Source organism: Haliotis asinina, chromosome 3, assembly GCF_037392515.1.
Source record: "Haliotis asinina isolate JCU_RB_2024 chromosome 3, JCU_Hal_asi_v2, whole genome shotgun sequence".
NCBI lineage: Eukaryota > Metazoa > Mollusca > Gastropoda > Lepetellida > Haliotidae > Haliotis > Haliotis asinina.
Genome location: NC_090282.1, coordinates 83,240,455 through 83,262,861, shown reverse-complemented (window position 1 = coordinate 83,262,861; position 22,407 = coordinate 83,240,455). Strand labels below are relative to the sequence as shown.

Sequence of the window (22,407 nt, the reverse complement as noted above, 5' to 3'; positions counted from 1 at the left end):
TGGTCACCAAGATAAATAATCTACTTTTGAATGCTCAGTGTCCATTGAAATGGTATTTTCCATCTGAAAAACATTGTCCATTGTCATTTTAACAGAAAACACAGTCCTTTTGTATATGGTCCATTAGATAGATCCTCTACTTTGGAATGCCCAGTGTCCACTGAAATGTTATTTTCAATCCAAAAAAGATTGCTCATTGTCATTTTAATAGATGAGGGAAGGAAAAAAGGTTGTGCTGACTGTACCGCTTTTCAGTTTTGTATAAAAAGAGTTGTACTACGACCCCGACGAGACTCGAACTCGCAATCTTCTGATTCGAAGTCAGACGCCTTATCCATTAGGCCACGAGGCCAACGATCTTACAGACGCAGTAATGCCTATTGTACACTCCGGTTCAAACATTCCTTTTGCTTCTGGTCACCAAGATAAAAAATCTACTTTTGAATGCTCAGTGTCCATTGAAATGGTATTTTCCATCTGAAAAACATTGCCCATTGTCATTTTAACAGATAACACAGACCTTTTGTATATGGTCCATTAGATAGATCCTCTACTTTGGAATGCCCAGTGTCCACTGAAATGTTATTTTCAATCCAAAAAACATTGCTCATTGTCATTTTAATAGATGAGGGAGGGAAATAAGGTTGTGCTGACTGTAGCGCTTTTCAATTTTGTATAAAAAGAGTTGTACTACGACCCCGACGAGACTCGAACTCGCAATCTTCTGATTCGAAGTCAGACGCCTTATCCATTAGGCCACGAGGCCAACGATCTTACAGACGCAGTAATGCCTATTGTACACTGAGGATCAAAACATTCTTTCTTTCTCTGGTCACCAAGATAAATACCTTACTTTTGAATGCCCAGTGTCCATTGAAATGGTATTTTCAATCCAAAAAACATTGCTCATTGTCATTTTAATAGATGAGGGAGGGAAATACGGTTGTGCTGACTGTAGCACTTTTCAATTTTGTATAAAAAGAGTTGTAGTACGACCCCGACGAGACTCGAACTCGCAATCTTCTGATTCGAAGTCAGACGCCTTATCCATTAGGCCACGAGGCCAACGATCTTACAGACGCAGTAATGCCTATTGTACACTCCGGTTCAAACATTCCTTTTGCTTCTGGTCACCAAGATAAAAAATCTACTTTTGAATGCTCAGTGTCCATTAAAATGGTATTTTCCATCTGAAAAACATTGTCCATTGTCATTTTAACAGAGAACACAGTCCTTTTGTATATGGTCCATTAGATAGATCCTCTACTTTGGAATGCCCAGTGTCCACTGAAATGTTATTTTCAATCCAAAAAAGATTGCTCATTGTCATTTTAATAGATGAGGGAGGGAAATAAGGTTGTGCTGACTGTAGCGCTTTTCAATTTTGTATCAAAAGAGTTGTACTACGACTCCGACGAGACTCGAACTCGCAATCTTCTGATTCGAAGTCAGACGCCTTATCCATTAGGCCACGAGGCCAACGATCTTACAGACGCAGTAATGCCTATTGTACACTGAGGATCAAAACATTCTTTCTTTCTCTGGTCACCAAGATAAATACTTTACTTTTGAATGCCCAGTGTCCATTGAAATGGTATTTTTCATCCAAAAAACATTGCTCATTGTCATTTTGATAGATGAGAGAGGGAAATAAGGTTGTGCTGACTGTAGCGCTTTTCAATTTTGTATAAAAAGAGTTGTAGTACGACCCCGACGAGACTCGAACTCGCAATCTTCTGATTCGAAGTCAGACGCCTTATCCATTAGGCCACGAGGCCAACGAACTTACAGACGCAGTAATGCCTATTGTACACTCCGGTTCAAACATTCCTTTTGCTTCTGGTCACCAAGATAACAAATCTACTTTTGAATGCTCAGTGTCCATTGAAATGGTGTTTTCCATCTGAAAAACATTGCCCATTGTTATTTTAACAGATAACACAGTCCTTTTGTATATGGTCAATTAGATAGATCCTCTACTTTGGAATGCCCAGTGTCCACTGAAATGTTATTTTCAATCCAAAAAACATTGCTCATTGTCATTTTAATAGATGAGGGAGGGAAATAAGGTTGTGCTGACTGTAGCGCTTTTCAATTTTGTATAAAAAGAGTTGTAGTACGACCCCGACGAGACTCGAACTCGCAATCTTCTGATTCGAAGTCAGACGCCTTATCCATTAGGCCACGAGGCCAACGATCTTACAGACGCAGTAATGCCTATTGTACACTGAGGATCAAAACATTCTTTCTTTCTCTGGTCACCAAGATAAATACCTTACTTTTGAATGCCCAGTGTCCATTGAAATGGTATTTTTCATCCAAAAAACATTGCTCATTGTCATTTTGATAGATGAGAGAGGGAAATAAGGTTGTGCTGACTGTAGCGCTTTTCAATTTTGTATAAAAAGAGTTGTACTACGACCCCGACGAGACTCGAACTCGCAATCTTCTGATTCGAAGTCAGACGCCTTATCCATTAGGCCACGAGGCCAACGACCTTACAGACGCAGTAATGCCTATTGTACACTCCGGTTCAAACATTCCTTTTGCTTCTGGTCACCAAGATAACAAATCTACTTTTGAATGCTCAGTGTCCATTGAAATGGTATTTTGCATCTGAAAAACATTGCCCATTGTCATTTTAACACATAACACAGTCCTTTTGTATATGGTCAATTAGATAGATCCTCTACTTTGGAATGCCCAGTGTCCACTGAAATGTTATTTTCAATCCAAAAAACATTGCTCATTGTCATTTTAATAGATGAGGGAGGGAAATAATGTTGTGCTGACTGTAGCGCTTTTCAATTTTGTATAAAAAGAGTTGTAGTACGACGCCGACGAGACTCGAACTCGCAATCTTCTGATTCGAAGTCAGACGCCTTATCCATTAGGCCACGAGGCCAACGATCTTACAGACGCAGTAATGCCTATTGTACACTGAGGATCAAAACATTCTTTCTTTCTCTGGTCACCAAGATAAATACCTTACTTTTGAATGCCCAGTGTCCATTGAAATGGTATTTTTCATCCAAAAAACATTGCTCATTGTCATTTTGATAGATGAGAGAGGGAAATAAGGTTGTGCTGACTGTAGCGCTTTTCAATTTTGTATAAAAAGAGTTGTACTACGACCCCGACGAGACTCGAACTCGCAATCTTCTGATTCGAAGTCAGACGCCTTATCCATTAGGCCACGAGGCCAACGACCTTACAGACGCAGTAATGCCTATTGTACACTCCGGTTCAAACATTCCTTTTGCTTCTGGTCACCAAGATAACAAATCTACTTTTGAATGCTCAGTGTCCATTGAAATGGTATTTTGCATCTGAAAAACATTGCCCATTGTCATTTTAACACATAACACAGTCCTTTTGTATATGGTCAATTAGATAGATCCTCTACTTTGGAATGCCCAGTGTCCACTGAAATGTTATTTTCAATCCAAAAAACATTGCTCATTGTCATTTTAATAGATGAGGGAGGGAAATAAGGTTGTGCTGACTGTAGCGCTTTTCAATTTTGTATAAAAAGAGTTGTAGTACGACGCCGACGAGACTCGAACTCGCAATCTTCTGATTCGAAGTCAGACGCCTTATCCATTAGGCCACGAGGCCAACGATCTTACAGACGCAGTAATGCCTATTGTACACTCCGGATCAAACATTCCTTTTGCTTCTGGTCACCAAGATAAAAAATCTACTTTTGAATGCTCAGTGTCCATTGAAATGGTATTTTCCATCTGAAAAACATTGTCCATTGTCATTTTAACAGATAACACAGTCCTTTTGTATATGGTCCATTAGATAGATCCTCTACTTTGGAATGCCCAGTGTCCACTGAAATGTTATTTTCAATCCAAAAAACATTGCTCATTGTCATTTTAATAGATGAGGGAGGGATATACGGTTGTGCTGACTGTAGCGCTTTTCAATTTTGTATAAAAAGAGTTGTACTACGACCCCGACGAGACTCGAACTCGCAATCTTCTGATTCGAAGTCAGACGCCTTATCCATTAGGCCACGAGGCCAACGATCTTACAGACGCAGTAATGCCTATTGTACACTGAGGATCAAAACATTCTTTCTTTCTCTGGTCACCAAGATAAATACCTTACTTTTGAATGCCCAGTGTCCATTGAAATGGTATTTTTCATCCAAAAAACATTGCTCATTGTCATTTTGATAGATGAGAGAGGGAAATAAGGTTGTGCTGACTGTAGCGCTTTTCAATTTTGTATAAAAAGAGTTGTACTACGACCCCGACGAGACTCGAACTCGCAATCTTCTGATTCGAAGTCAGACGCCTTATCCATTAGGCCACGAGGCCAACGACCTTACAGACGCAGTAATGCCTATTGTACACTCCGGTTCAAACATTCCTTTTGCTTCTGGTCACCAAGATAACAAATCTACTTTTGAATGCTCAGTGTCCATTGAAATGGTATTTTGCATCTGAAAAACATTGCCCATTGTCATTTTAACAGATAACACAGTCCTTTTGTATATGGTCAATTAGATAGATCCTCTACTTTGGAATGCCCAGTGTCCACTGAAATGTTATTTTCAATCCAAAAAACATTGCTCATTGTCATTTTAATAGATGAGGGAGGGAAATAAGGTTGTGCTGACTGTAGCGCTTTTCAATTTTGTATAAAAAGAGTTGTAGTACGACCCCGACGAGACTCGAACTCGCAATCTTCTGATTCGAAGTCAGACGCCTTATCCATTAGGCCACGAGGCCAACGATCTTACAGACGCAGTAATGCCTATTGTACACTGCGGATCAAAACATTTTTTCTTTCTCTGGTCACCAAGATAAATACCTTACTTTTGAATCCTCACTGTTCACTGAAATGTTATTTTCCATCCAAAAAACATTGCTCATTGTCATTTTAAAAGATGAAAGAGGGAAATAAGGTTGTGCTGACTGTGGCGCTTTTCAATTTTGTATAAAAAGAGTTGTACTACGACCCCGACGAGACTCGAACTCGCAATCTTCTGATTCGAAGTCAGACGCCTTATCCATTAGGCCACGAGGACAACGATCTTACAGACGCAGTAATGCCTATTGTACACTGCGGATCAAAACATTCTTTCTTTCTCTGGTCACCAAGATAAATACCTTACTTTTGAATGCCCAGTGTCCACTGAAATGTTAGTTTCCATCCAAAAAACATTGCTCATTGTCATTTTGATAGATGAGAGAGGGAAATAAGGTTGTGCTGACTGTAGCGCTTTTCAGTTTTGTATAAAAAGAGTTGTACTACGACCCCGACGAGACTCGAACTCGCAATCTTCTGATTCGAAGTCAGACGCCTTATCCATTAGGCCACGAGGCCAACTATCTTACAGACGCAGTAATGCGTATTGTACACTCCGGTTCAAACATTCTTTCTTTCTCTTTTCACCAAGATAAATAGCTTACTTTTGAATGCCCACTGTTTACTGAAATGGTATTTTCCATCTGAAAAACATTGCCCATTGTCATTTTAACAGATAACACAGTCCTTTTGTATATGGTCCATTAGATAGATCCTCTACTTTGGAATGCCCAGTGTCCACTGAAATGTTATTTTCAATCCAAAAAACATTGCTCATTGTCATTTTAATAGATGAGGGAGGGAAATAAGGTTGTGCTGACTGTAGCGCTTTTCAATTTTGTATAAAAAGAGTTGTACTACGACCCCGACGAGACTCGAACTCGCAATCTTCTGATTCGAAGTCAGACGCCTTATCCATTAGGCCACGAGGCCAACGATCTTACAGACGCAGTAATGCCTATTGTACACTGAGGATCAAAACATTCTTTCTTTCTCTGGTCACCAAGATAAATACCTTACTTTTGAATGCCCAGTGTCCATTGAAATGGTATTTTTCATCCAAAAAACATTGCTCATTGTCATTTTGATAGATGAGAGAGGGAAATAAGGTTGTGCTGACTGTAGCGCTTTTCAATTTTGTATAAAAAGAGTTGTACTACGACCCCGACGAGACTCGAACTCGCAATCTTCTGATTCGAAGTCAGACGCCTTATCCATTAGGCCACGAGGCCAACGACCTTACAGACGCAGTAATGCCTATTGTACACTCCGGTTCAAACATTCCTTTTGCTTCTGGTCACCAAGATAACAAATCTACTTTTGAATGCTCAGTGTCCATTGAAATGGTATTTTGCATCTGAAAAACATTGCCCATTGTCATTTTAACACATAACACAGTCCTTTTGTATATGGTCAATTAGATAGATCCTCTACTTTGGAATGCCCAGTGTCCACTGAAATGTTATTTTCAATCCAAAAAACATTGCTCATTGTCATTTTAATAGATGAGGGAGGGAAATAAGGTTGTGCTGACTGTAGCGCTTTTCAATTTTGTATAAAAAGAGTTGTACTACGACCCCGACGAGACTCGAACTCGCAATCTTCTGATTCGAAGTCAGACGCCTTATCCATTAGGCCACGAGGCCAACGATCTTACAGACGCAGTAATGCCTATTGTACACTGAGGATCAAAACATTCTTTCTTTCTCTGGTCACCAAGATAAATACGTTACTTTTGAATGCCCAGTGTCCATTGAAATGGTATTTTTCATCCAAAAAAGAGTTGTACTACGACCCCGACGAGACTCGAACTCGCAATCTTCTGATTCGAAGTCAGACGCCTTATCCATTAGGCCACGAGGCCAACGATCTTACAGATGCAGTAATGCCTATTGTACACTGCGGTTCAAACATTCCTTTTGCTTCTGGTCACCAAGATAAAAAATCTACTTTTGAATGCTCAGTGTCCATTGAAATGGTATTTTCCATCTGAAAAACATTGTCCATTGTCATTTTAACAGATAACACAGTCCTTTTGTATATGGTCCATTAGATAGATCCTCTACTTTGGAATGCCCAGTGTCCACTGAAATGCTATTTTCAATCCAAAAAAGATTGCTCATTGTCATTTTAATAGATGAGGGAGGGAAATACGGTTGTGCTGACTGTACCGCTTTTCAATTTTGTATAAAAAGAGTTGTACTACGACCCCGACGAGACTCGAACTCGCAATCTTCTGATTCGAAGTCAGACGCCTTGTCCATTAGGCCACGAGGCCAACGATCTTACAGACGCAGTAATGCCTATTGTACACTCCGGTTCAAACATTCCTTTTGCTTCTGGTCACCAAGATAAAAAATCTACTTTTGAATGCTCAGTGTCCATTGAAATGGTATTTTCCATCTGAAAAACATTGCCCATTGTCATTTTAACAGATAACACAGTCCTTTTGTATATGGTCCATTAGATAGATCCTCTACTTTGGAATGCCCAGTGTCCACTCAAATGTTATTTTCAATCCAAAAAACATTGCTCATTGTCATTTTAATAGATGAGGGAGGGAAATAAGGTTGTGCTGACTGTAGCGCTTTTCAATTTTGTATCAAAAGAGTTGTAGTACGACCCCGACGAGACTCGAACTCGCAATCTTCTGATTCGAAGTCAGACGCCTTATCCATTAGGCCACGAGGCCAACGATCTTACAGACGCAGTAATGCCTATTGTACACTGAGGATCAAAACATTCTTTCTTTCTCTGGTCACCAAGATAAATACCTTACTTTTGAATGCCCAGTGTCCATTGAAATGGTATTTTTCATCCAAAAAACATTGCTCATTGTCATTTTGATAGATGAGAGAGGGAAATAAGGTTGTGCTGACTGTAGCGCTTTTCAATTTTGTATAAAAAGAGTTGTACTACGACCCCGACGAGACTCGAACTCGCAATCTTCTGATTCGAAGTCAGACGCCTTATCCATTAGGCCACGAGGCCAACGAACTTACAGACGCAGTAATGCCTATTGTACACTCCGGTTCAAACATTCCTTTTGCTTCTGGTCACCAAGATAACAAATCTACTTTTGAATGCTCAGTGTCCATTGAAATGGTATTTTGCATCTGAAAAACATTGCCCATTGTCATTTTAACAGATAACACAGTCCTTTTGTATATGGTCAATTACATAGATCCTCTACTTTGGAATGCCCAGTGTCCACTGAAATGTTATTTTCAATCCAAAAAACATTGCTCATTGTCATTTTAATAGATGAGGGAGGGAAATAAGGTTGTGCTGACTGTAGCGCTTTTCAATTTTGTATAAAAAGAGTTGTAGTACGACCCCGACGAGACTCGAACTCGCAATCTTCTGATTCGAAGTCAGACGCCTTATCCATTAGGCCACGAGGCCAACGATCTTACAGACGCAGTAATGCCTATTGTACACTCCGGTTCAAACATTCCTTTTGCTTCTGGTCACCAAGATAAAAAATCTACTTTTGAATGCTCAGTGTCCATTGAAATGGTATTTTCCATCTGAAAAACATTGCCCATTGTCATTTTAACAGATAACACAGTCCTTTTGTATATGGTCCATTAGATAGATCCTCTACTTTGGAATGCCCAGTGTCCACTGAAATGTTATTTTCAATCCAAAAAACATTGCTCATTGTCATTTTAATAGATGAGGGAGGGAAATAAGGTTGTGCTGACTGTAGCGCTTTTCAATTTTGTATAAAAAGAGTTGTAGTACGACCCCGACGAGACTCGAACTCGCAATCTTCTGATTCGAAGTCAGACGCCTTATCCATTAGGCCACGAGGCCAACGATCTTACAGACGCAGTAATGCCTATTGTACACTCCGGTTCAAACATTCCTTTTGCTTCTGGTCACCAAGATAAAAAATCTACTTTTGAATGCTCAGTGTCCATTGAAATGCTATTTTCCATCTGAAAAACATTGCCCATTGTCATTTTAACACATAACACAGTCCTTTTGTATATGGTCCATTAGATAGATCCTCTACTTTGGAATGCCCAGTGTCCACTGAAATGTTATTTTCAATCCAAAAAACATTGCTCATTGTCATTTTAATAGATGAGGGAGGGAAATAAGGTTGTGCTGACTGTAGCGCTTTTCAATTTTGTATCAAAAGAGTTGTAGTACGACCCCGACGAGACTCGAACTCGCAATCTTCTGATTCGAAGTCAGACGCCTTATCCATTAGGCCACGAGGCCAACGATCTTACAGACGCAGTAATGCCTATTGTACACTGAGGATCAAAACATTCTTTCTTTCTCTGGTCACCAAGATAAATACCTTACTTTTGAATGCCCAGTGTCCATTGAAATGGTATTTTTCATCCAAAAAACATTGCTCATTGTCATTTTGATAGATGAGAGAGGGAAATAAGGTTGTGCTGACTGTAGCGCTTTTCAATTTTGTATAAAAAGAGTTGTACTACGACCCCGACGAGACTCGAACTCGCAATCTTCTGATTCGAAGTCAGACGCCTTATCCATTAGGCCACGAGGCCAACGAACTTACAGACGCAGTAATGCCTATTGTACACTCCGGTTCAAACATTCCTTTTGCTTCTGGTCACCAAGATAACAAATCTACTTTTGAATGCTCAGTGTCCATTGAAATGGTATTTTCCATCTGAAAAACATTGCCCATTGTCATTTTAACAGATAACACAGTCCTTTTGTATATGGTCAATTAGATAGATCCTCTACTTTGGAATGCCCAGTGTCCACTGAAATGTTATTTTCAATCCAAAAAACATTGCTCATTGTCATTTTAATAGATGAGGGAGGGAAATAAGGTTGTGCTGACTGTAGCGCTTTTCAATTTTGTATAAAAAGAGTTGTAGTACGACCCCGACGAGACTCGAACTCGCAATCTTCTGATTCGAAGTCAGACGCCTTATCCATTAGGCCACGAGGCCAACGATCTTACAGACGCAGTAATGCCTATTGTACACTGAGGATCAAAACATTCTTTCTTTCTCTGGTCACCAAGATAAATACCTTACTTTTGAATGCCCAGTGTCCATTGAAATGGTATTTTTCATCCAAAAAACATTGCTCATTGTCATTTTGATAGATGAGAGAGGGAAATAAGGTTGTGCTGACTGTAGCGCTTTTCAATTTTGTATAAAAAGAGTTGTACTACGACCCCGACGAGACTCGAACTCGCAATCTTCTGATTCGAAGTCAGACGCCTTATCCATTAGGCCACGAGGCCAACGAACTTACAGACGCAGTAATGCCTATTGTACACTCCGGTTCAAACATTCCTTTTGCTTCTGGTCACCAAGATAACAAATCTACTTTTGAATGCTCAGTGTCCATTGAAATGGTATTTTCCATCTGAAAAACATTGCCCATTGTCATTTTAACAGATAACACAGTCCTTTTGTATATGGTCAATTACATAGATCCTCTACTTTGGAATGCCCAGTGTCCACTGAAATGTTATTTTCAATCCAAAAAACATTGCTCATTGTCATTTTAATAGATGAGGGAGGGAAATAAGGTTGTGCTGACTGTAGCGCTTTTCAATTTTGTATCAAAAGAGTTGTAGTACGACCCCGACGAGACTCGAACTCGCAATCTTCTGATTCGAAGTCAGACGCCTTATCCATTAGGCCACGAGGCCAACGATCTTACAGACGCAGTAATGCCTATTGTACACTGAGGATCAAAACATTCTTTCTTTCTCTGGTCACCAAGATAAATACCTTACTTTTGAATGCCCAGTGTCCATTGAAATGGTATTTTTCATCCAAAAAACATTGCTCATTGTCATTTTGATAGATGAGAGAGGGAAATAAGGTTGTGCTGACTGTAGCGCTTTTCAATTTTGTATAAAAAGAGTTGTACTACGACCCCGACGAGACTCGAACTCGCAATCTTCTGATTCGAAGTCAGACGCCTTATCCATTAGGCCACGAGGCCAACGAACTTACAGACGCAGTAATGCCTATTGTACACTCCGGTTCAAACATTCCTTTTGCTTCTGGTCACCAAGATAACAAATCTACTTTTGAATGCTCAGTGTCCATTGAAATGGTATTTTCCATCTGAAAAACATTGCCCATTGTCATTTTAACAGATAACACAGTCCTTTTGTATATGGTCAATTAGATAGATCCTCTACTTTGGAATGCCCAGTGTCCACTGAAATGTTATTTTCAATCCAAAAAACATTGCTCATTGTCATTTTAATAGATGAGGGAGGGAAATAAGGTTGTGCTGACTGTAGCGCTTTTCAATTTTGTATAAAAAGAGTTGTACTACGACCCCGACGAGACTCGAACTCGCAATCTTCTGATTCGAAGTCAGACGCCTTATCCATTAGGCCACGAGGCCAACGAACTTACAGACGCAGTAATGCCTATTGTACACTCCGGTTCAAACATTCCTTTTGCTTCTGGTCACCAAGATAACAAATCTACTTTTGAATGCTCAGTGTCCATTGAAATGGTATTTTCCATCTGAAAAACATTGCCCATTGTCATTTTAACAGATAACACAGTCCTTTTGTATATGGTCAATTACATAGATCCTCTACTTTGGAATGCCCAGTGTCCACTGAAATGTTATTTTCAATCCAAAAAACATTGCTCATTGTCATTTTAATAGATGAGGGAGGGAAATAAGGTTGTGCTGACTGTAGCGCTTTTCAATTTTGTATAAAAAGAGTTGTAGTACGACCCCGACGAGACTCGAACTCGCAATCTTCTGATTCGAAGTCAGACGCCTTATCCATTAGGCCACGAGGCCAACGATCTTACAGACGCAGTAATGCCTATTGTACACTGAGGATCAAAACATTCTTTCTTTCTCTGGTCACCAAGATAAATACCTTACTTTTGAATGCCCAGTGTCCATTGAAATGGTATTTTTCATCCAAAAAACATTGCTCATTGTCATTTTGATAGATGAGAGAGGGAAATAAGGTTGTGCTGACTGTAGCGCTTTTCAATTTTGTATAAAAAGAGTTGTACTACGACCCCGACGAGACTCGAACTCGCAATCTTCTGATTCGAAGTCAGACGCCTTATCCATTAGGCCACGAGGCCAACGACCTTACAGACGCAGTAATGCCTATTGTACACTCCGGTTCAAACATTCCTTTTGCTTCTGGTCACCAAGATAACAAATCTACTTTTGAATGCTCAGTGTCCATTGAAATGGTATTTTCCATCTGAAAAACATTGCCCATTGTCATTTTAACAGATAACACAGTCCTTTTGTATATGGTCAATTAGATAGATCCTCTACTTTGGAATGCCCAGTGTCCACTGAAATGTTATTTTCAATCCAAAAAACATTGCTCATTGTCATTTTAATAGATGAGGGAGGGAAATAAGGTTGTGCTGACTGTAGCGCTTTTCAATTTTGTATAAAAAGAGTTGTAGTACGACCCCGACGAGACTCGAACTCGCAATCTTCTGATTCGAAGTCAGACGCCTTATCCATTAGGCCACGAGGCCAACGATCTTACAGACGCAGTAATGCCTATTGTACACTCCGGTTCAAACATTCCTTTTGCTTCTGGTCACCAAGATAAAAAATCTACTTTTGAATGCTCAGTGTCCATTGAAATGGTATTTTCCATCTGAAAAACATTGCCCATTGTCATTTTAACAGATAACACAGTCCTTTTGTATATGGTCCATTAGATAGATCCTCTACTTTGGAATGCCCAGTGTCCACTGAAATGTTATTTTCAATCCAAAAAACATTGCTCATTGTCATTTTAATAGATGAGGGAGGGAAATAAGGTTGTGCTGACTGTAGCGCTTTTCAATTTTGTATAAAAAGAGTTGTACTACGACCCCGACGAGACTCGAACTCGCAATCTTCTGATTCGAAGTCAGACGCCTTATCCATTAGGCCACGAGGCCAACGATCTTACAGACGCAGTAATGCCTATTGTACACTGAGGATCAAAACATTCTTTCTTTCTCTGGTCACCAAGATAAATACCTTACTTTTGAATGCCCAGTGTCCATTGAAATGGTATTTTCAATCCAAAAAACATTGCTCATTGTCATTTTAGTAGATGAGGGAGGGAAATACGGTTGTGCTGACTGTAGCACTTTTCAATTTTGTATAAAAAGAGTTGTAGTACGACCCCGACGAGACTCGAACTCGCAATCTTCTGATTCGAAGTCAGACGCCTTGTCCATTAGGCCACGAGGCCAACGATCTTACAGACGCAGTAATGCCTATTGTACACTCCGGTTCAAACATTCCTTTTGCTTCTGGTCACCAAGATAAAAAATCTACTTTTGAATGCTCAGTGTCTATTGAAATGGTATTTTCCATCTGAAAAACATTGTCCATTGTCATTTTAACAGATAACACAGTCCTTTTGTATATGGTCCATTAGATAGATCCTCTACTTTGGAATGCCCAGTGTCCACTGAAATGTTATTTTCAATCCAAAAAAGATTGCTCATTGTCATTTTAATAGATGAGGGAGGGAAATAAGGTTGTGCTGACTGTACCGCTTTTCAATTTTGTATAAAAAGAGTTGTACTACGACCCCGACGAGACTCGAACTCGCAATCTTCTGATTCGAAGTCAGACGCCTTATCCATTAGGCCACGAGGCCAACGATCTTACAGACGCAGTAATGCCTATTGTACACTCCGGTTCAAACATTCCTTTTGCTTCTGGTCACCAAGATAAAAAATCTACTTTTGAATGCTCAGTGTCCATTGAAATGCTATTTTCCATCTGAAAAACATTGCCCATTGTCATTTTAACACATAACACAGTCCTTTTGTATATGGTCCATTAGATAGATCCTCTACTTTGGAATGCCCAGTGTCCACTGAAATGTTATTTTCAATCCAAAAAACATTGCTCATTGTCATTTTAATAGATGAGGGAGGGAAATAAGGTTGTGCTGACTGTAGCGCTTTTCAATTTTGTATAAAAAGAGTTGTACTACGACCCCGACGAGACTCGAACTCGCAATCTTCTGATTCGAAGTCAGACGCCTTATCCATTAGGCCACGAGGCCAACGATCTTACAGACGCAGTAATGCCTATTGTACACTGAGGATCAAAACATTCTTTCTTTCTCTGGTCACCAAGATAAATACCTTACTTTTGAATGCCCAGTGTCCATTGAAATGGTATTTTTCATCCAAAAAACATTGCTCATTGTCATTTTGATAGATGAGAGAGGGAAATAAGGTTGTGCTGACTGTAGCGCTTTTCAATTTTGTATAAAAAGAGTTGTACTACGACCCCGACGAGACTCGAACTCGCAATCTTCTGATTCGAAGTCAGACGCCTTATCCATTAGGCCACGAGGCCAACGAACTTACAGACGCAGTAATGCCTATTGTACACTCCGGTTCAAACATTCCTTTTGCTTCTGGTCACCAAGATAACAAATCTACTTTTGAATGCTCAGTGTCCATTGAAATGGTATTTTCCATCTGAAAAACATTGCCCATTGTCATTTTAACAGATAACACAGTCCTTTTGTATATGGTCAATTAGATAGATCCTCTACTTTGGAATGCCCAGTGTCCACTGAAATGTTATTTTCAATCCAAAAAACATTGCTCATTGTCATTTTAATAGATGAGGGAGGGAAATAAGGTTGTGCTGACTGTAGCGCTTTTCAATTTTGTATAAAAAGAGTTGTACTACGACCCCGACGAGACTCGAACTCGCAATCTTCTGATTCGAAGTCAGACGCCTTATCCATTAGGCCACGAGGCCAACGATCTTACAGACGCAGTAATGCCTATTGTACACTGAGGATCAAAACATTCTTTCTTTCTCTGGTCACCAAGATAAATACCTTACTTTTGAATGCCCAGTGTCCATTGAAATGGTATTTTTCATCCAAAAAACATTGCTCATTGTCATTTTGATAGATGAGAGAGGGAAATAAGGTTGTGCTGACTGTAGCGCTTTTCAATTTTGTATAAAAAGAGTTGTACTACGACCCCGACGAGACTCGAACTCGCAATCTTCTGATTCGAAGTCAGACGCCTTATCCATTAGGCCACGAGGCCAACGACCTTACAGACGCAGTAATGCCTATTGTACACTCCGGTTCAAACATTCCTTTTGCTTCTGGTCACCAAGATAACAAATCTACTTTTGAATGCTCAGTGTCCATTGAAATGGTATTTTGCATCTGAAAAACATTGCCCATTGTCATTTTAACAGATAACACAGTCCTTTTGTATATGGTCCATTAGATAGATCCTCTACTTTGGAATGCCCAGTGTCCACTGAAATGTTATTTTCAATCCAAAAAACATTGCTCATTGTCATTTTAATAGATGAGGGAGGGAAATAAGGTTGTGCTGACTGTAGCGCTTTTCAATTTTGTATAAAAAGAGTTGTAGTACGACCCCGACGAGACTCGAACTCGCAATCTTCTGATTCGAAGTCAGACGCCTTATCCATTAGGCCACGAGGCCAACGATCTTACAGACGCAGTAATGCCTATTGTACACTCCGGTTCAAACATTCCTTTTGCTTCTGGTCACCAAGATAAAAAATCTACTTTTGAATGCTCAGTGTCCATTGAAATGGTATTTTCCATCTGAAAAACATTGCCCATTGTCATTTTAACAGATAACACAGTCCTTTTGTATATGGTCCATTAGATAGATCCTCTACTTTGGAATGCCCAGTGTCCACTGAAATGTTATTTTCAATCCAAAAAACATTGCTCATTGTCATTTTAATAGATGAGGGAGGGAAATAAGGTTGTGCTGACTGTAGCGCTTTTCAATTTTGTATAAAAAGAGTTGTAGTACGACCCCGACGAGACTCGAACTCGCAATCTTCTGATTCGAAGTCAGACGCCTTATCCATTAGGCCACGAGGCCAACGATCTTACAGACGCAGTAATGCCTATTGTACACTGAGGATCAAAACATTCTTTCTTTCTCTGGTCACCAAGATAAATACCTTACTTTTGAATGCCCAGTGTCCATTGAAATGGTATTTTTCATCCAAAAAACATTGCTCATTGTCATTTTGATAGATGAGAGAGGGAAATAAGGTTGTGCTGACTGTAGCGCTTTTCAATTTTGTATAAAAAGAGTTGTACTACGACCCCGACGAGACTCGAACTCGCAATCTTCTGATTCGAAGTCAGACGCCTTATCCATTAGGCCACGAGGCCAACGAACTTACAGACGCAGTAATGCCTATTGTACACTCCGGTTCAAACATTCCTTTTGCTTCTGGTCACCAAGATAACAAATCTACTTTTGAATGCTCAGTGTCCATTGAAATGGTATTTTCCATCTGAAAAACATTGCCCATTGTCATTTTAACAGATAACACAGTCCTTTTGTATATGGTCAATTAGATAGATCCTCTACTTTGGAATGCCCAGTGTCCACTGAAATGTTATTTTCAATCCAAAAAACATTGCTCATTGTCATTTTAATAGATGAGGGAGGGAAATAAGGTTGTGCTGACTGTAGCGCTTTTCAATTTTGTATAAAAAGAGTTGTAGTACGACCCCGACGAGACTCGAACTCGCAATCTTCTGATTCGAAGTCAGACGCCTTATCCATTAGGCCACGAGGCCAACGATCTTACAGACGCAGTAATGCCTATTGTACACTGAGGATCAAAACATTCTTTCTTTCTCTGGTCACCAAGATAAATACCTTACTTTTGAATGCCCAGTGTCCATTGAAATGGTATTTTTCATCCAAAAAACATTGCTCATTGTCATTTTGATAGATGAGAGAGGGAAATAAGGTTGTGCTGACTGTAGCGCTTTTCAATTTTGTATAAAAAGAGTTGTACTACGACCCCGACGAGACTCGAACTCGCAATCTTCTGATTCGAAGTCAGACGCCTTATCCATTAGGCCACGAGGCCAACGACCTTACAGACGCAGTAATGCCTATTGTACACTCCGGTTCAAACATTCCTTTTGCTTCTGGTCACCAAGATAACAAATCTACTTTTGAATGCTCAGTGTCCATTGAAATGGTATTTTGCATCTGAAAAACATTGCCCATTGTCATTTTAACAGATAACACAGTCCTTTTGTATATGGTCCATTAGATAGATCCTCTACTTTGGAATGCCCAGTGTCCACTGAAATGTTATTTTCAATCCAAAAAACATTGCTCATTGTCATTTTAATAGATGAGGGAGGGAAATAAGGTTGTGCTGACTGTAGCGCTTTTCAATTTTGTATAAAAAGAGTTGTAGTACGACCCCGACGAGACTCGAACTCGCAATCTTCTGATTCGAAGTCAGACGCCTTATCCATTAGGCCACGAGGCCAACGATCTTACAGACGCAGTAATGCCTATTGTACACTCCGGTTCAAACATTCCTTTTGCTTCTGGTCACCAAGATAAAAAATCTACTTTTGAATGCTCAGTGTCCATTGAAATGGTATTTTCCATCTGAAAAACATTGCCCATTGTCATTTTAACAGATAACACAGTCCTTTTGTATATGGTCCATTAGATAGATCCTCTACTTTGGAATGCCCAGTGTCCACTGAAATGTTATTTTCAATCCAAAAAACATTGCTCATTGTCATTTTAATAGATGAGGGAGGGAAATAAGGTTGTGCTGACTGTAGCGCTTTTCAATTTTGTATAAAAAGAGTTGTAGTACGACCCCGACGAGACTCGAACTCGCAATCTTCTGATTCGAAGTCAGACGCCTTATCCATTAGGCCACGAGGCCAACGATCTTACAGACGCAGTAATGCCTATTGTACACTCCGGTTCAAACATTCCTTTTGCTTCTGGTCACCAAGATAAAAAATCTACTTTTGAATGCTCAGTGTCCATTGAAATGGTATTTTGCATCTGAAAAACATTGCCCATTGTCATTTTAACAGATAACACAGTCCTTTTGTATATGGTCCATTAGATAGATCCTCTACTTTGGAATGCCCAGTGTCCACTGAAATGTTATTTTCAATCCAAAAAACATTGCTCATTGTCATTTTAATAGATGAGGGAGGGAAATAAGGTTGTGCTGACTGTAGCGCTTTTCAATTTTGTATAAAAAGAGTTGTAGTACGACCCCGACGAGACTCGAACTCGCAATCTTCTGATTCGAAGTCAGACGCCTTATCCATTAGGCCACGAGGCCAACGATCTTACAGACGCAGTAATGCCTATTGTACACTCCGGTTCAAACATTCCTTTTGCTTCTGGTCACCAAGATAAAAAATCTACTTTTGAATGCTCAGTGTCCATTGAAATGGTATTTTCCATCTGAAAAACATTGCCCATTGTCATTTTAACAGATAACACAGTCCTTTTGTATATGGTCCATTAGATAGATCCTCTACTTTGGAATGCCCAGTGTCCACTGAAATGTTATTTTCAATCCAAAAAACATTGCTCATTGTCATTTTAATAGATGAGGGAGGGAAATAAGGTTGTGCTGACTGTAGCGCTTTTCAATTTTGTATAAAAAGAGTTGTAGTACGACCCCGACGAGACTCGAACTCGCAATCTTCTGATTCGAAGTCAGACGCCTTATCCATTAGGCCACGAGGCCAACGATCTTACAGACGCAGTAATGCCTATTGTACACTGAGGATCAAAACATTCTTTCTTTCTCTGGTCACCAAGATAAATACCTTACTTTTGAATGCCCAGTGTCCATTGAAATGGTATTTTTCATCCAAAAAACATTGCTCATTGTCATTTTGATAGATGAGAGAGGGAAATAAGGTTGTGCTGACTGTAGCGCTTTTCAATTTTGTATAAAAAGAGTTGTACTACGACCCCGACGAGACTCGAACTCGCAATCTTCTGATTCGAAGTCAGACGCCTTATCCATTAGGCCACGAGGCCAACGAACTTACAGACGCAGTAATGCCTATTGTACACTCCGGTTCAAACATTCCTTTTGCTTCTGGTCACCAAGATAACAAATCTACTTTTGAATGCTCAGTGTCCATTGAAATGGTATTTTCCATCTGAAAAACATTGCCCATTGTCATTTTAACAGATAACACAGTCCTTTTGTATATGGTCAATTAGATAGATCCTCTACTTTGGAATGCCCAGTGTCCACTGAAATGTTATTTTCAATCCAAAAAACATTGCTCATTGTCATTTTAATAGATGAGGGAGGGAAATAAGGTTGTGCTGACTGTAGCGCTTTTCAATTTTGTATAAAAAGAGTTGTAGTACGACCCCGACGAGACTCGAACTCGCAATCTTCTGATTCGAAGTCAGACGCCTTATCCATTAGGCCACGAGGCCAACGATCTTACAGACGCAGTAATGCCTATTGTACACTGAGGATCAAAACATTCTTTCTTTCTCTGGTCACCAAGATAAATACCTTACTTTTGAATGCCCAGTGTCCATTGAAATGGTATTTTTCATCCAAAAAACATTGCTCATTGTCATTTTGATAGATGAGAGAGGGAAATAAGGTTGTGCTGACTGTAGCGCTTTTCAATTTTGTATAAAAAGAGTTGTACTACGACCCCGACGAGACTCGAACTCGCAATCTTCTGATTCGAAGTCAGACGCCTTATCCATTAGGCCACGAGGCCAACGACCTTACAGACGCAGTAATGCCTATTGTACACTCCGGTTCAAACATTCCTTTTGCTTCTGGTCACCAAGATAACAAATCTACTTTTGAATGCTCAGTGTCCATTGAAATGGTATTTTGCATCTGAAAAACATTGCCCATTGTCATTTTAACAGATAACACAGTCCTTTTGTATATGGTCCATTAGATAGATCCTCTACTTTGGAATGCCCAGTGTCCACTGAAATGTTATTTTCAATCCAAAAAACATTGCTCATTGTCATTTTAATAGATGAGGGAGGGAAATAAGGTTGTGCTGACTGTAGCGCTTTTCAATTTTGTATAAAAAGAGTTGTAGTACGACCCCGACGAGACTCGAACTCGCAATCTTCTGATTCGAAGTCAGACGCCTTATCCATTAGGCCACGAGGCCAACGATCTTACAGACGCAGTAATGCCTATTGTACACTCCGGTTCAAACATTCCTTTTGCTTCTGGTCACCAAGATAAAAAATCTACTTTTGAATGCTCAGTGTCCATTGAAATGGTATTTTCCATCTGAAAAACATTGCCCATTGTCATTTTAACAGATAACACAGTCCTTTTGTATATGGTCCATTAGATAGATCCTCTACTTTGGAATGCCCAGTGTCCACTGAAATGTTATTTTCAATCCAAAAAACATTGCTCATTGTCATTTTAATAGATGAGGGAGGGAAATAAGGTTGTGCTGACTGTAGCGCTTTTCAATTTTGTATAAAAAGAGTTGTAGTACGACCCCGACGAGACTCGAACTCGCAATCTTCTGATTCGAAGTCAGACGCCTTATCCATTAGGCCACGAGGCCAACGATCTTACAGACGCAGTAATGCCTATTGTACACTGAGGATCAAAACATTCTTTCTTTCTCTGGTCACCAAGATAAATACCTTACTTTTGAATGCCCAGTGTCCATTGAAATGGTATTTTTCATCCAAAAAACATTGCTCATTGTCATTTTGATAGATGAGAGAGGGAAATAAGGTTGTGCTGACTGTAGCGCTTTTCAATTTTGTATAAAAAGAGTTGTAGTACGACCCCGACGAGACTCGAACTCGCAATCTTCTGATTCGAAGTCAGACGCCTTATCCATTAGGCCACGAGGCCAACGACCTTACAGACGCAGTAATGCCTATTGTACACTCCGGTTCAAACATTCCTTTTGCTTCTGGTCACCAAGATAACAAATCTACTTTTGAATGCTCAGTGTCCATTGAAATGGTATTTTGCATCTGAAAAACATTGCCCATTGTCATTTTAACAGATAACACAGTCCTTTTGTATATGGTCAATTAGATAGATCCTCTACTTTGGAATGCCCAGTGTCCACTGAAATGTTATTTTCAATCCAAAAAACATTGCTCATTGTCATTTTAATAGATGAGGGAGGGAAATAAGGTTGTGCTGACTGTAGCGCTTTTCAATTTTGTATAAAAAGAGTTGTAGTACGACCCCGACGAGACTCGAACTCGCAATCTTCTGATTCGAAGTCAGACGCCTCATCCATTAGGCCACGAGGCCAACGATCTTACAGACGCAGTAATGCCTATTGTACACTGAGGATCAAAACATTCTTTCTTTCTCTGGTCACCAAGATAAATACCTTACTTTTGAATGCCCAGTGTCCATTGAAATGGTATTTTTCATCCAAAAAACATTGCTCATTGTCATTTTGATAGATGAGAGAGGGAAATAAGGTTGTGCTGACTGTAGCGCTTTTCAATTTTGTATAAAAAGAGTTGTACTACGACCCCGACGAGACTCGAACTCGCAATCTTCTGATTCGAAGTCAGACGCCTTATCCATTAGGCCACGAGGCCAACGATCTTACAGACGCAGTAATGCCTATTGTACACTCCGGTTCAAACATTCCTTTTGCTTCTGGTCACCAAGATAAAAAATCTACTTTTGAATGCTCAGTGTCCATTGAAATGGTATTTTCCATCTGAAAAACATTGCCCATTGTCATTTTAACAGATAACACAGTCCTTTTGTATATGGTCCATTAGATAGATCCTCTACTTTGGAATGCCCAGTGTCCACTGAAATGTTATTTTCAATCCAAAAAACATTGCTCATTGTCATTTTAATAGATGAGGGAGGGAAATAAGGTTGTGCTGACTGTAGCGCTTTTCAATTTTGTATAAAAAGAGTTGTAGTACGACCCCGACGAGACTCGAACTCGCAATCTTCTGATTCGAAGTCAGACGCCTTATCCATTAGGCCACGAGGCCAACGATCTTACAGACGCAGTAATGCCTATTGTACACTGAGGATCAAAACATTCTTTCTTTCTCTGGTCACCAAGATAAATACCTTACTTTTGAATGCCCAGTGTCCATTGAAATGGTATTTTTCATCCAAAAAACATTGCTCATTGTCATTTTGATAGATGAGAGAGGGAAATAAGGTTGTGCTGACTGTAGCGCTTTTCAATTTTGTATAAAAAGAGTTGTACTACGACCCCGACGAGACTCGAACTCGCAATCTTCTGATTCGAAGTCAGACGCCTTATCCATTAGGCCACGAGGCCAACGATCTTACAGACGCAGTAATGCCTATTGTACACTCCGGTTCAAACATTCCTTTTGCTTCTGGTCACCAAGATAAAAAATCTACTTTTGAATGCTCAGTGTCCATTGAAATGGTATTTTCCATCTGAAAAACATTGCCCATTGTCATTTTAACAGATAACACAGTCCTTTTGTATATGGTCCATTAGATAGATCCTCTACTTTGGAATGCCCAGTGTCCACTGAAATGTTATTTTCCATCCAAAAAACATTGCTCATTGTCATTTTAATAGATGAGGGAGGGAAATAAGGTTGTGCTGACTGTAGCGCTTTTCAATTTTGTATCAAAAGAGTTGTACTACGACCCCGACGAGACTCGAACTCGCAATCTTCTGATTCGAAGTCAGACGCCTTATCCATTAGGCCACGAGGCCAACGATCTTACAGACGCAGTAATGCCTATTGTACACTGAGGATCAAAACATTCTTT

At 39.8% G+C, this 22,407-nt stretch overlaps 56 non-coding genes across 56 annotated transcripts; all 56 read right to left on the bottom strand.

Moving 5' to 3' along the window:
* Positions 1-279: 279 nt before the first annotated feature.
* Trnar-ucg (transfer RNA arginine (anticodon UCG)) lies at positions 280-352 on the bottom strand. The gene has a single exon. It is a non-coding gene; the product is annotated as a tRNA-Arg (tRNA).
* A 341-nt stretch (positions 353-693) lies between these two features.
* Positions 694-766, bottom strand: Trnar-ucg (transfer RNA arginine (anticodon UCG)). The gene has a single exon. It is a non-coding gene; the product is annotated as a tRNA-Arg (tRNA).
* A 226-nt stretch (positions 767-992) lies between these two features.
* Trnar-ucg (transfer RNA arginine (anticodon UCG)) lies at positions 993-1,065 on the bottom strand. Its single transcript has one exon. It is a non-coding gene; the product is annotated as a tRNA-Arg (tRNA).
* A 640-nt stretch (positions 1,066-1,705) lies between these two features.
* Positions 1,706-1,778, bottom strand: Trnar-ucg (transfer RNA arginine (anticodon UCG)). The gene has a single exon. It is a non-coding gene; the product is annotated as a tRNA-Arg (tRNA).
* Positions 1,779-2,119: 341 nt separating this feature from the next.
* Trnar-ucg (transfer RNA arginine (anticodon UCG)) lies at positions 2,120-2,192 on the bottom strand. The gene has a single exon. It is a non-coding gene; the product is annotated as a tRNA-Arg (tRNA).
* Positions 2,193-2,418: 226 nt separating this feature from the next.
* On the bottom strand, positions 2,419-2,491 carry Trnar-ucg (transfer RNA arginine (anticodon UCG)). The gene has a single exon. It is a non-coding gene; the product is annotated as a tRNA-Arg (tRNA).
* A 640-nt stretch (positions 2,492-3,131) lies between these two features.
* Positions 3,132-3,204, bottom strand: Trnar-ucg (transfer RNA arginine (anticodon UCG)). Its single transcript has one exon. It is a non-coding gene; the product is annotated as a tRNA-Arg (tRNA).
* A 755-nt stretch (positions 3,205-3,959) lies between these two features.
* Positions 3,960-4,032, bottom strand: Trnar-ucg (transfer RNA arginine (anticodon UCG)). The gene has a single exon. It is a non-coding gene; the product is annotated as a tRNA-Arg (tRNA).
* Positions 4,033-4,258: 226 nt separating this feature from the next.
* On the bottom strand, positions 4,259-4,331 carry Trnar-ucg (transfer RNA arginine (anticodon UCG)). Its single transcript has one exon. It is a non-coding gene; the product is annotated as a tRNA-Arg (tRNA).
* A 341-nt stretch (positions 4,332-4,672) lies between these two features.
* Positions 4,673-4,745, bottom strand: Trnar-ucg (transfer RNA arginine (anticodon UCG)). Its single transcript has one exon. It is a non-coding gene; the product is annotated as a tRNA-Arg (tRNA).
* A 525-nt stretch (positions 4,746-5,270) lies between these two features.
* Trnar-ucg (transfer RNA arginine (anticodon UCG)) lies at positions 5,271-5,343 on the bottom strand. Its single transcript has one exon. It is a non-coding gene; the product is annotated as a tRNA-Arg (tRNA).
* A 341-nt stretch (positions 5,344-5,684) lies between these two features.
* Trnar-ucg (transfer RNA arginine (anticodon UCG)) lies at positions 5,685-5,757 on the bottom strand. Its single transcript has one exon. It is a non-coding gene; the product is annotated as a tRNA-Arg (tRNA).
* Positions 5,758-5,983: 226 nt separating this feature from the next.
* Trnar-ucg (transfer RNA arginine (anticodon UCG)) lies at positions 5,984-6,056 on the bottom strand. Its single transcript has one exon. It is a non-coding gene; the product is annotated as a tRNA-Arg (tRNA).
* A 341-nt stretch (positions 6,057-6,397) lies between these two features.
* On the bottom strand, positions 6,398-6,470 carry Trnar-ucg (transfer RNA arginine (anticodon UCG)). The gene has a single exon. It is a non-coding gene; the product is annotated as a tRNA-Arg (tRNA).
* Positions 6,471-6,615: 145 nt separating this feature from the next.
* Positions 6,616-6,688, bottom strand: Trnar-ucg (transfer RNA arginine (anticodon UCG)). The gene has a single exon. It is a non-coding gene; the product is annotated as a tRNA-Arg (tRNA).
* Positions 6,689-7,029: 341 nt separating this feature from the next.
* On the bottom strand, positions 7,030-7,102 carry Trnar-ucg (transfer RNA arginine (anticodon UCG)). The gene has a single exon. It is a non-coding gene; the product is annotated as a tRNA-Arg (tRNA).
* Positions 7,103-7,443: 341 nt separating this feature from the next.
* Positions 7,444-7,516, bottom strand: Trnar-ucg (transfer RNA arginine (anticodon UCG)). The gene has a single exon. It is a non-coding gene; the product is annotated as a tRNA-Arg (tRNA).
* A 226-nt stretch (positions 7,517-7,742) lies between these two features.
* On the bottom strand, positions 7,743-7,815 carry Trnar-ucg (transfer RNA arginine (anticodon UCG)). Its single transcript has one exon. It is a non-coding gene; the product is annotated as a tRNA-Arg (tRNA).
* A 341-nt stretch (positions 7,816-8,156) lies between these two features.
* Positions 8,157-8,229, bottom strand: Trnar-ucg (transfer RNA arginine (anticodon UCG)). Its single transcript has one exon. It is a non-coding gene; the product is annotated as a tRNA-Arg (tRNA).
* A 341-nt stretch (positions 8,230-8,570) lies between these two features.
* Positions 8,571-8,643, bottom strand: Trnar-ucg (transfer RNA arginine (anticodon UCG)). The gene has a single exon. It is a non-coding gene; the product is annotated as a tRNA-Arg (tRNA).
* A 341-nt stretch (positions 8,644-8,984) lies between these two features.
* Positions 8,985-9,057, bottom strand: Trnar-ucg (transfer RNA arginine (anticodon UCG)). The gene has a single exon. It is a non-coding gene; the product is annotated as a tRNA-Arg (tRNA).
* Positions 9,058-9,283: 226 nt separating this feature from the next.
* Trnar-ucg (transfer RNA arginine (anticodon UCG)) lies at positions 9,284-9,356 on the bottom strand. Its single transcript has one exon. It is a non-coding gene; the product is annotated as a tRNA-Arg (tRNA).
* Positions 9,357-9,697: 341 nt separating this feature from the next.
* On the bottom strand, positions 9,698-9,770 carry Trnar-ucg (transfer RNA arginine (anticodon UCG)). Its single transcript has one exon. It is a non-coding gene; the product is annotated as a tRNA-Arg (tRNA).
* A 226-nt stretch (positions 9,771-9,996) lies between these two features.
* Positions 9,997-10,069, bottom strand: Trnar-ucg (transfer RNA arginine (anticodon UCG)). The gene has a single exon. It is a non-coding gene; the product is annotated as a tRNA-Arg (tRNA).
* Positions 10,070-10,410: 341 nt separating this feature from the next.
* Trnar-ucg (transfer RNA arginine (anticodon UCG)) lies at positions 10,411-10,483 on the bottom strand. The gene has a single exon. It is a non-coding gene; the product is annotated as a tRNA-Arg (tRNA).
* A 226-nt stretch (positions 10,484-10,709) lies between these two features.
* Positions 10,710-10,782, bottom strand: Trnar-ucg (transfer RNA arginine (anticodon UCG)). Its single transcript has one exon. It is a non-coding gene; the product is annotated as a tRNA-Arg (tRNA).
* A 341-nt stretch (positions 10,783-11,123) lies between these two features.
* Positions 11,124-11,196, bottom strand: Trnar-ucg (transfer RNA arginine (anticodon UCG)). The gene has a single exon. It is a non-coding gene; the product is annotated as a tRNA-Arg (tRNA).
* A 341-nt stretch (positions 11,197-11,537) lies between these two features.
* Positions 11,538-11,610, bottom strand: Trnar-ucg (transfer RNA arginine (anticodon UCG)). Its single transcript has one exon. It is a non-coding gene; the product is annotated as a tRNA-Arg (tRNA).
* Positions 11,611-11,836: 226 nt separating this feature from the next.
* Positions 11,837-11,909, bottom strand: Trnar-ucg (transfer RNA arginine (anticodon UCG)). The gene has a single exon. It is a non-coding gene; the product is annotated as a tRNA-Arg (tRNA).
* A 341-nt stretch (positions 11,910-12,250) lies between these two features.
* Positions 12,251-12,323, bottom strand: Trnar-ucg (transfer RNA arginine (anticodon UCG)). Its single transcript has one exon. It is a non-coding gene; the product is annotated as a tRNA-Arg (tRNA).
* Positions 12,324-12,664: 341 nt separating this feature from the next.
* Trnar-ucg (transfer RNA arginine (anticodon UCG)) lies at positions 12,665-12,737 on the bottom strand. Its single transcript has one exon. It is a non-coding gene; the product is annotated as a tRNA-Arg (tRNA).
* Positions 12,738-12,963: 226 nt separating this feature from the next.
* Trnar-ucg (transfer RNA arginine (anticodon UCG)) lies at positions 12,964-13,036 on the bottom strand. Its single transcript has one exon. It is a non-coding gene; the product is annotated as a tRNA-Arg (tRNA).
* Positions 13,037-13,377: 341 nt separating this feature from the next.
* On the bottom strand, positions 13,378-13,450 carry Trnar-ucg (transfer RNA arginine (anticodon UCG)). The gene has a single exon. It is a non-coding gene; the product is annotated as a tRNA-Arg (tRNA).
* A 341-nt stretch (positions 13,451-13,791) lies between these two features.
* Positions 13,792-13,864, bottom strand: Trnar-ucg (transfer RNA arginine (anticodon UCG)). The gene has a single exon. It is a non-coding gene; the product is annotated as a tRNA-Arg (tRNA).
* Positions 13,865-14,090: 226 nt separating this feature from the next.
* Trnar-ucg (transfer RNA arginine (anticodon UCG)) lies at positions 14,091-14,163 on the bottom strand. Its single transcript has one exon. It is a non-coding gene; the product is annotated as a tRNA-Arg (tRNA).
* A 341-nt stretch (positions 14,164-14,504) lies between these two features.
* Trnar-ucg (transfer RNA arginine (anticodon UCG)) lies at positions 14,505-14,577 on the bottom strand. The gene has a single exon. It is a non-coding gene; the product is annotated as a tRNA-Arg (tRNA).
* A 226-nt stretch (positions 14,578-14,803) lies between these two features.
* Trnar-ucg (transfer RNA arginine (anticodon UCG)) lies at positions 14,804-14,876 on the bottom strand. The gene has a single exon. It is a non-coding gene; the product is annotated as a tRNA-Arg (tRNA).
* Positions 14,877-15,217: 341 nt separating this feature from the next.
* Positions 15,218-15,290, bottom strand: Trnar-ucg (transfer RNA arginine (anticodon UCG)). Its single transcript has one exon. It is a non-coding gene; the product is annotated as a tRNA-Arg (tRNA).
* Positions 15,291-15,631: 341 nt separating this feature from the next.
* On the bottom strand, positions 15,632-15,704 carry Trnar-ucg (transfer RNA arginine (anticodon UCG)). Its single transcript has one exon. It is a non-coding gene; the product is annotated as a tRNA-Arg (tRNA).
* A 226-nt stretch (positions 15,705-15,930) lies between these two features.
* Positions 15,931-16,003, bottom strand: Trnar-ucg (transfer RNA arginine (anticodon UCG)). Its single transcript has one exon. It is a non-coding gene; the product is annotated as a tRNA-Arg (tRNA).
* Positions 16,004-16,344: 341 nt separating this feature from the next.
* Positions 16,345-16,417, bottom strand: Trnar-ucg (transfer RNA arginine (anticodon UCG)). Its single transcript has one exon. It is a non-coding gene; the product is annotated as a tRNA-Arg (tRNA).
* A 226-nt stretch (positions 16,418-16,643) lies between these two features.
* Positions 16,644-16,716, bottom strand: Trnar-ucg (transfer RNA arginine (anticodon UCG)). The gene has a single exon. It is a non-coding gene; the product is annotated as a tRNA-Arg (tRNA).
* A 341-nt stretch (positions 16,717-17,057) lies between these two features.
* Positions 17,058-17,130, bottom strand: Trnar-ucg (transfer RNA arginine (anticodon UCG)). Its single transcript has one exon. It is a non-coding gene; the product is annotated as a tRNA-Arg (tRNA).
* A 341-nt stretch (positions 17,131-17,471) lies between these two features.
* Positions 17,472-17,544, bottom strand: Trnar-ucg (transfer RNA arginine (anticodon UCG)). Its single transcript has one exon. It is a non-coding gene; the product is annotated as a tRNA-Arg (tRNA).
* Positions 17,545-17,885: 341 nt separating this feature from the next.
* On the bottom strand, positions 17,886-17,958 carry Trnar-ucg (transfer RNA arginine (anticodon UCG)). Its single transcript has one exon. It is a non-coding gene; the product is annotated as a tRNA-Arg (tRNA).
* A 341-nt stretch (positions 17,959-18,299) lies between these two features.
* On the bottom strand, positions 18,300-18,372 carry Trnar-ucg (transfer RNA arginine (anticodon UCG)). The gene has a single exon. It is a non-coding gene; the product is annotated as a tRNA-Arg (tRNA).
* A 226-nt stretch (positions 18,373-18,598) lies between these two features.
* On the bottom strand, positions 18,599-18,671 carry Trnar-ucg (transfer RNA arginine (anticodon UCG)). The gene has a single exon. It is a non-coding gene; the product is annotated as a tRNA-Arg (tRNA).
* Positions 18,672-19,012: 341 nt separating this feature from the next.
* On the bottom strand, positions 19,013-19,085 carry Trnar-ucg (transfer RNA arginine (anticodon UCG)). The gene has a single exon. It is a non-coding gene; the product is annotated as a tRNA-Arg (tRNA).
* A 226-nt stretch (positions 19,086-19,311) lies between these two features.
* Positions 19,312-19,384, bottom strand: Trnar-ucg (transfer RNA arginine (anticodon UCG)). The gene has a single exon. It is a non-coding gene; the product is annotated as a tRNA-Arg (tRNA).
* Positions 19,385-19,725: 341 nt separating this feature from the next.
* Positions 19,726-19,798, bottom strand: Trnar-ucg (transfer RNA arginine (anticodon UCG)). Its single transcript has one exon. It is a non-coding gene; the product is annotated as a tRNA-Arg (tRNA).
* Positions 19,799-20,139: 341 nt separating this feature from the next.
* On the bottom strand, positions 20,140-20,212 carry Trnar-ucg (transfer RNA arginine (anticodon UCG)). Its single transcript has one exon. It is a non-coding gene; the product is annotated as a tRNA-Arg (tRNA).
* A 226-nt stretch (positions 20,213-20,438) lies between these two features.
* Trnar-ucg (transfer RNA arginine (anticodon UCG)) lies at positions 20,439-20,511 on the bottom strand. The gene has a single exon. It is a non-coding gene; the product is annotated as a tRNA-Arg (tRNA).
* Positions 20,512-21,151: 640 nt separating this feature from the next.
* On the bottom strand, positions 21,152-21,224 carry Trnar-ucg (transfer RNA arginine (anticodon UCG)). The gene has a single exon. It is a non-coding gene; the product is annotated as a tRNA-Arg (tRNA).
* A 341-nt stretch (positions 21,225-21,565) lies between these two features.
* Positions 21,566-21,638, bottom strand: Trnar-ucg (transfer RNA arginine (anticodon UCG)). The gene has a single exon. It is a non-coding gene; the product is annotated as a tRNA-Arg (tRNA).
* Positions 21,639-21,864: 226 nt separating this feature from the next.
* Trnar-ucg (transfer RNA arginine (anticodon UCG)) lies at positions 21,865-21,937 on the bottom strand. Its single transcript has one exon. It is a non-coding gene; the product is annotated as a tRNA-Arg (tRNA).
* Positions 21,938-22,278: 341 nt separating this feature from the next.
* Positions 22,279-22,351, bottom strand: Trnar-ucg (transfer RNA arginine (anticodon UCG)). Its single transcript has one exon. It is a non-coding gene; the product is annotated as a tRNA-Arg (tRNA).
* Between the last annotated feature and the right edge of the window lie 56 nt (positions 22,352-22,407).